The sequence below is a fragment of the Cavia porcellus genome, unplaced genomic scaffold (genome assembly GCF_034190915.1).
Source record: "Cavia porcellus strain 051 isolate PalLab524CR breed Dunkin Hartley unplaced genomic scaffold, mCavPor4.1 scaffold_25, whole genome shotgun sequence".
Classification (NCBI taxonomy): Eukaryota; Metazoa; Chordata; class Mammalia; order Rodentia; family Caviidae; genus Cavia; species Cavia porcellus.
Window position 1 is genome coordinate 16,053,228 of NW_026947508.1, and position 8,728 is coordinate 16,061,955.

At 45.7% G+C, this 8,728-nt stretch overlaps 1 pseudogene; it reads left to right on the plus strand.

The window, feature by feature from the left end:
• Positions 1-8,234: 8,234 nt before the first annotated feature.
• On the plus strand, positions 8,235-8,362 carry LOC111757278 (small nucleolar RNA SNORA2/SNORA34 family; annotated as a pseudogene).
• Positions 8,363-8,728: the final 366 nt, after the last annotated feature.

Sequence of the window (8,728 nt, forward strand, 5' to 3'; positions counted from 1 at the left end):
AATAAAATGAAATACAGAACATTATAAAACTTACCAAAACAGAATATTGAATAAAGCAGTACCATTAATCAGAATAGAGCAAAACAGTAGTAAAAATATTTGCCTTCAAAGAGATGGTAGAAGGAAATCCCCCTTATTTGCCTTGCTGCATATGGTCAACCTCCCAACCTCCCTTATGCCCAGATCTCAGATTCTCATTTGCTAACAGGGGGCAGGGCAAGTGGGATGTTTGATTCTCAGCCCGTGCACCAGTAGGCTCACTACCGCTTAGCAGGGAGGCAGGCTAGTTGCTTGGTTTCCCAGTGTCCTCTTTTTTTTTTTTTTTTTTCTTGAGACAGGGTCTCTCTATGCAGTTCAGCTGGTCTTGAGCTCACTTTGTAGCCCAGGCTGGTCTTCAACTTGCAATGACCCTCTTGCCTCAGCCTCCTGAGTGCTGGGATTACAAGCATGTGCCACCACGCCCGGCTGACAATTGTTCATTTTTTGTAAGCAGCTTCACATCTGTCCTACCCTGATCAGGTAGGGTTCTGCATATACATAAGGCCCTGTAATTAACCCTCCCATCCCCTCTGCAGGAAGGCTCCTGCCATTCTCTGTGATAAGAAACTGAGGCGGAGTGGGGCAAGTGGTTCAGATACGAAAGTGCTCACAGGAGTTGAGGTGGTGCTGGTGGGGAACAGGGTTGCATTTCTGCTGCCCACGCTCAAACCCAAAGACCCCGACTGGACCTGGGCAAGACGATCAGAGTTCTAGTTTTTCTCTGAGTTTATGAATCTCCTCTGCAGTTTCCCCTGCATTAGTCATCTGGCATAGCTGTGAACACCTCCATGACTGAGGACTTGTTCCTTTGGGAGACAGCCTGGAGCCAGGAAGGTAGCTGCAAAATTAAGCCAGCTTACTGAGGACAGCTAAGAGGGAGAAGTGCTGTGGGCTCACTGGGACAGCACGGGGAGATTGGCAGGAGGCAGGGGCCATTTCCTCAAATGCCTTTGCTGTCATTAGCAGCTCTGTGATATACAGCTCTGCGAGGGGAAGAGGGAAGGGTGTGTTATTTCAAGAAACCAAGTTACCCCAGAACCAGGCTACCATAACCGAGTGAATTTCCTCTTTTCCCTTGGTTGCTAGGAAGCACTTAGATAAGTTATCTCTTAAGCAACTAACTGAGTCCAGGAGCTGGAGATGTTTCTTTCCATCTCTCTTTTCAAATCAACAGTTTCTAATCTTTAATGTTATGTGGCCCCCTCGTTGCACTTGTGTACGTGGAAAAGATGTTGGCCCCAAACAAAAACATTTCATAATGTAAATTTGTTGGCTGACAGCTAGATAGAGGTAGAAGGTGGTGGGAGGGGATGGATTGGGGTAAGGTGGGGTCATTGGAAGGGAAAGCAGCTCAGCAGTGGTGCCCAGTTGTGTGATGAGAAGATGCTTGATGCTTATTTTCTCTCATAAGAGGTCAGGGGGGCTGCAGAGTTTGTCCAGCTTGTGCAAGGCCCTGAGTTCAATCCCCAGCAGAGGGAGAGAGAGAGAGAATCACTTGTGCCAAGATCCAGAGAAAGGAAGGGATGGGAAGAAAGTGCCAGAGGCTGCAGCACCAGGCACAGTAGAGACAGGCGAGTGAGCTGGGTGGAGGTTGGTAGAACCAGACCAGGCTGTGCATTTTGGGGAGAGCTTGGCTTTGGTCCTGGAGCCTGAATACTCCTGTTCCCTGAGCTTTCCTGGGGAGCTGGCTCCAGGGCCAGGGTAAGGTGATGCCATCACAGACTCAGGGCTCTTGCCCACTTTAGAGGTCTCCGACTGCTACAGCCACAGTCTTCAGGTAAGGGACAGGTGCAAGTGAGGGCAGGAGAAAGGCGTTGAGCAAAGTGCCCTTGAAGCAGAACCAGGGTGTTCTGCCCAATGGTCGTAGGGTATGGGGCTTTCCTGGCCAGTGTCAAGGGTGAAAACTCAAGGCTTAGACCAGGGATGTGGGTAGGCCAGGGCTGAAGACCAGGGCATAAAATAGCAGAGCCACAGGATGTGGCTCCACTCCAGAGTTGGACTTGCTGCATGGATGGAGCTGAGTCACTGAGCCATCTGCCCAGTGAGAAGCCATTCACCCCGGCGGGATGCGAAGGACAGGCCTGGGGCCAGAAGATGTGTACTCTCGGCTGGGGTCTGCTTCTTACTCATGCAGTGGCCAGGAAGAGTAATGCTTGGTGCAGGGAGGAGGAAGCCCTGGGGGATCTGAATCCAGGTCTGCTCCCAGGAACTGCAGGCCCTGAGGAGCAGGTTCTGGACAGGGAGAGGTGAAGGAGGGCAGGTCTGCTTAGAGCCTCCAGCGAGCCTGCAGACTGGGCAGGCCGATCCTGCAGCCTCCCTGCCCTGTGACTCACACTGTTTGGGCCACAGCTGTCAGCACAGCCTGAAGTCACTTGCACTGTAGCTGCCTCCTCACCTAGCACGTGCCCGGGCATATCTACTGCCTGGCACAGCCCGAGCCCGGGCCATGGCAGGCTGGTGTGGTCACAGCAGCAATGTGCATGTGACAGGACCTTAGCATTGGCTGCCACGACATGCCAGTGGGGAGGCTGAGGCCAACCCAGGGCACAAAAAAACCTCTTTCCAAACACCTACCCTACTGCCAAGAGCCATGTGGTCTTAAGCCAGTCCTGGCACTAAGAGAGATGGGTGAAAGGAGGCCCGGCAGCTCCAGGCACACAGGGCTGGCTCACTCTTCCTTTTAGGTCTCAGTTCCCATGTGGCAGCTTCTGAAAAGCCCTCTGACCCTTCTCTACAGAGGTTCTCCTTTTTCTCCACCCCTGCATCTGCCACCTTTCCTTTGTTGTGCTGACTGGAATTCCAAATTCACTTAGTTACTGAGTCTTCCTATTGCCTTCCTCTCCAATTAGATTATATCTTTTTTCAGTGCTGGGAATGGGACCCAAGGCCTTGTATATGCCAAGCACATGTTCCACCACGGAGCCATCCCAGCCCTCAATTAGATTAAAACGCCCACAGATCCAGGCACCACCTCAGTTTTGTTTTGTCTTGGCTCTTAATGAGGTATAACTTGCATGACACGGCATTCAAGGACAACTCAGGGATTTTTAGTAAATGCACAGAGCAGTGCAACCATTACCCTGATCCAGTTTTAGAACAGAAGACCCAAGCTATTGGTTTGCAGATGGCCCCTGCTTTTTTCTTTTTCTTTCTTGAGACAAGATCTCACTACGTAGTTCAGGCTGGCCTTGGGCTCACTATGTAGCCAAGGTTGGCCTCCAGTTCATGGTGATTCTCTTGCCTTGGCCTCCTGAGTACCAGGATTAAAGGCTTGTCCCACCATGGCTGGCATTGTCTCTGCTTTTACCTGTGCACTCAGACAACTGCTGATCTGCTTCTGTGTCTCCAATTTTGTCTTCTCTAGAAGTAGCCCCTGTGTGGAATCCTGGTCTGTGATCATCTGTGTCTGTCCTCTTCCTCACAGCTTAGAGTTCTGCAGCCATATTCATGTTGCTGTGTTATAGGCAGTGTCTACGTTGCTGAGGCGTGTCCCACTAAGTGGCTACAGCATATTTTGTTTGTCCCTTGTGGGCAGTTGGAGTCCTTCTGGTATTTTTCCGTAGAGGAATGTTGTGGTCTATATTTGATTTGAATTTTGGTGAGGAAATACATTTTCATTTCCCTGGGCTGATACATGGACTCCAAGGAATGGAATTTCTGGGTTGCATAGAAAGTGTGAGTTTCACTTCTTAGGAAACTTTATACTTTTTTTCCAAAGTGATTAATACCATTTTGCATTCTCATTAGCAGCGTCTGAGGTGATGCCATGGCTTTTATGTACCAGACTGTTCCCAGGATTTAGGCTGAATGTCTGGATGTACTAAGTGCTCAGCAAAGTAAACTGACCAGGAAGGCAGTGAAGCTCATACTGTGGGCCTGACACTGTCTAATCACAGCACTTGGAAGACTCTATGTAGACACCCAGAGGCAACCAAGAGCTGGGCACCCAAGAGCTATCCTCTGAGGTTGCCATTAACTCAACCAAGAATTTATACCGAGGTTACATTGGTAGGATCCCACACTTTGCCTCAAGGAACCTTGATGAACGGTCTTTACTATTGCGTCCTTGGGTCTACTGGGAGGTGATGAAGGGATTAGCTCGAAATAGAACTGTAAACTGTGCACTGTCTGTCTGTAGAAGGCCATTGAAGGCATTGTCCACATGCAGCACCTATGTGACAAATCCTTTTTGTACTTTAGCACCAGCATACAGGATGGTTCATACCAAAATGACCTTCATTATTTAATCATGGTGTTCAAAGACAATATATGTTTCCCTTTTTGCTTTTCCTGAGATGATAGTCAACATTCAATTAACTGTGAACTAACTCCTGGAAGAGAGGAACAGGGAGGGACCTATCTGCTTCTCACTCAGAGAGATTTTTCAAGAAATGTTTAATGGGTAGGTTGAAATGGAAGTACAGTAACTTCAGTGGCTCATAAAATATTTATCAGTATTCCATATTTTTTAACAAGTTATATTGGTTAAATTAATTATCAACTTGTAAGGCATGGGAGCTGCCTAACAAATTAGTAAAGCACACTTCTGCATAAGTCTGGTGGGTCACAGAGCCATGACTTTGTAACCTATACCCTGCCCCTGACCCTTTCCTTTCTGGTATTATTCCCTGCTTGACTTCCTAATTACCATGAACTCAGTAGCTTTGCTACACCATGTCTTTCCACCATGATGTTCTTGCCTTGAGGGTCAGCCAATTATGAACTGAACCTTCAGAAGCCGTGAGCCAAATAACCCTCTCCTCCTAAAAATTGGAAACATTCCTAAAAACAGGAAAGCTGACCAATAAAGAAAACTGGGCAAATAAGGTTTTTGCTATGACTGTACCTGATAGTGAGTGAGAAATGTTTGGAATTAGTTTGTGGAAGGAGATTGGAAAAGCTAGAGATATGAGCTAGAAAAACCCTACAGTGCTGTAAGCAGAGCCTGATAGAAATTCTGATCAGAGCTCAGAAAACCAGAACAATGACAAGAATGTGAACAGTAAAGGCCAGGTTGTGAAGTGTCAGTTGGAAATAAAGGCTCCATTGGGAATTGGACTAGAGATCATGGATGTGACACAATGGGGAAAAAAAAGGTTTGTCTGTTCTGTATTTTGTCTTAAGACTTGGCAGAAGGCTGAGTTTAAGGATTATGGGTTAATTGATTTGCAGAGAAAATTTCAAGGCAGTCCGATGTTCAGGCTATGGCATGGATACTGCTGGCTGTTTTTAGCTAGATTGTGATGAGAACTGGGGAACAAAAAGCACTTCAGAAAATTTGGAAACTTAAATTTTGCCTTGAAAAGAAATATCCGTAAGTTGGAGAACTGTGATTGCTGAAGAGATTAGCACCATTAAAAGTAAAGTATTTTGTATGGCAGCAAGAAGAAAGATACCTTGGGGCCATCTCATGAATCAGAAAGATCCTACCCATGGAAGGCTGAAGAAGAGAATTCTTGGGCCACCTGCTCAAGAAGGACCATCTACAGAATTAGTTTCCTGGGATTCATTTCACCATGCTCAGTCTCAAGGCACTCAGAGGCCACTGCAGCCATAGTCAAGGGGGCCTGGTACTGCTCATGCTGGTAATAGACATTGTTGTCCATGAGATGCAAACTTTTCAGGCATATAGAATGCGATAGTTGTGGGGTCATGGAGGCTTCCACCCACATTTAAGGTAGGCTTAGGAGGGGAACATATGAACTGTAGAAATGAAAGCAAAGGTACAGTGCAGCCAGGCATTGTGGCACAAGCCTGTAGTTCCAGCACTCAGGAGACTGAGGCAGGAGGATCACCATGAGTTGGGGTCATGAGTTTGAGGTCAGCATGGGATACATAGTGAGTTCAAGGCCAACTTGAACAACATGATGAGACTTACAGTCTGCCACGTCAGGTTTCAGTTTTGCTTTGGTCCTATTATTTTCTATTTCTCTATCCTTCCTTTAGAATGAAAATATTTGCCCTCTCCCATTATATTTTTGGATTATGTAACTTGCTTTTTATTTTTATAGGGGTTCACAGATAAGAGTTTGCTTTGAGTCTGGGGGAGACTCTGACTTGAATTTTGGAGAAATGCTAGAACTGTTGAGGCCTTAGAGAGAGAATTTTTCCATTTTGGGTTATATAAAGGATACTTACATCACACGAGGCAGAATTATTTGCTATTGTCTTTATTTGGAAATGAGTTATGATCTAAGGAGATGTGTTTGAGCGTCAAGTTGACAAGTGGTAGAACGTGAAAGTTAAGCTTAATTATGACTTCACTGGCTTGGGAACAACCTAGACTCGGAGATTAGCAAAGCACACTTCTGGTTGTGTTTGAAAAGGTCCAACAAATGTACCTTCTCGTCTATATCTGATCCTTGGCCCCTTCCTCTCTGATGTGGTCCCTCCACTCTGCCTTCTCAGCTGCCATGAACTAAGCAGCTTTGCTCTGCCTGCCTTTCTGCCATGATGTTCTTCTCTTGGAGTCAGCCAGTCCAGCCATGGACTGAAACCATGAGCAAAAACAAAGCTCCCTGTTTTTCATTTGCAGGTATTAGGTGTTTTGTACCAATAAGGGGAAATCTGACCACTACAACAGCCTATATGCATAGTGTACTGTGAGTGTGTAGATGTTACTTGATGATGTCTACATTACGAAAGAATGAAAATGAAGAAAAAGGAGTTCCTGATATTAAAACATTCACATAAGGAGGGAAAGACAAATCACACACAAGAGTGGATAGAAAGGAAGAAAGTGTGACAAGCACTGTGAGAGATTTAGAAAGGCCTAGAGGAGTCTACAAGCCAGAGCTCGGCTGGTTATGTTGGCACACACCTGTAGTCCCAGTATTTGGGAGGCTGAGGCAGGAGGATGGTGAGTTCAAAGCCTGCCTGGACTATGCAGTGAGACTTGTCTTAGAAAAAACAAAATCAAAATAAAAACCCAGGATTTGGCTAAAGAGAGCAGGAGAAGGGACAGGAGTAGTGAATGAATAAAGACAGGGGAGATTACTAGACACACGCTCGTAAAGAGGTAGGAGGCTCAGGTTCTGAGAAACCAGGCCCGTGTGAAGAAGCAGCAAGCTCAAGAGTCCTCAGAGCAGCTGGCCTATAAAAACACATTTGAGGGCCGGGGGTTTAGCTCAGTGGCATAAGTGCCTGCTTGGCAAGCGAGAGGTCGTGAGTTTGATCCTCCGTACCCCTCCCCCCTAAAATCACATTTGACTGAGAAGTTTTACATTTGGAATCCCTCCTTGGAAATAACTAAAAGTATGCACAGGAATACAGCTACATGGCTGTCCGCATGTAGAAGGTTGAATCTCTGCTCATATTTCTTATCATGTACTAAAATAAAACTGAATCAAAAGTCTAAATATTAAAATAGAAACACAATCTGCTGGAAGATAAAAACAGGCAGGAGTCTTGAAGACATAGGCACAGGCAAGGACTTTCTGAATAAAACTCCAGTCAACAAGAAATAGCATCAAGAATCAACACATGGGATTATACCACTTAAAAGAGTTTGTACACAGCAAAAGATACAACCAACAGAGTCACGAGACAGCCTAGAGAATGAGAAAAAAGTGTTTCCAGCCACACCTCTGACAGAGTATGAATACCTAGAATATATAAAGAACTCAAATAAATTAGACCCCTCCAAAAATAAAAGACGCAATCAAAATCAGGGCAACTAAAGAGAGCAGACACTTGGGAGAAGAAGAACAAATGACCCATGAATGTATGGATAAATGGTCCATGTCTCTGGGCATCAGAGAAATGCAAACTTAAACGGCACTGAGATTTCATCTTACTCCAGAAAGAGGAGCATACATCAAGAAATCAAATAATAAATATTGGGGAGAAAGGAACCCTTCTACAACGTGGGTAGGAACGTAAATTAGTACAGCAGTAGAACTGGGCACAGCAGCGCCCGCCTGTGATTCTAGCACTTGGGAGACTGAGGCAGGAGGACTGCTGTGAGTCTGAGACCAGCCTGGGCTATGACAGCGAGTTTAAGGCCAGCCTGGACAGCATAGAGAGAGCTTGTCTCACAAACAGAATAAAAAACAATACAAATAAACAAAAAATAAATAAACTGGAACAACCACTATGGAAACCAGTATGGAGAGTCCCCAAAAAACTTAAAATAGAAACTCCACTCCACCCAGCTATGCCCTTCTAGATATTTTCCTGAAAGAATCAAAGATGTCCTGGCCCTGAATCAAGGCTGACAGCTTTCTGGTTTCAAAAAGTAGCCTAAAGAGATGTCTTTCTATGGTCTGTTGGCCATTTCAGAACTTGGGCAGTGAAATGGTCAACTCATTAGAAAGAAACAGCTTGAAGCAACCCCTGCCCACCCTGGTGAGCGGCTGTGAGTGTGGCAGGCTCTCGTGGCCCAGGAAGAGAGCCACCTGCATTTACTGCGACCCATGCCATGCTGGGACCTGGAACACCGGGAAACCAAGCAACCCCTCCTCGCTGCCTGTTTTGTTCTGTTGAACTTCAATATACATGAAAGTATGGGCAGCTATTTTGAAGAGAACAAGAAACTCTATGACAGCCATTATTGACTTTCATATTGTCCAGTTTTGAAGACCTAAAACACCTTCCTCATTCAGTTCAGATCAGCTTTATACTATGTTGTTTTGTATGAAATCTCTGTATGTGAAGACACGGACAACTATTTGGAAAAAAACAAGAGACA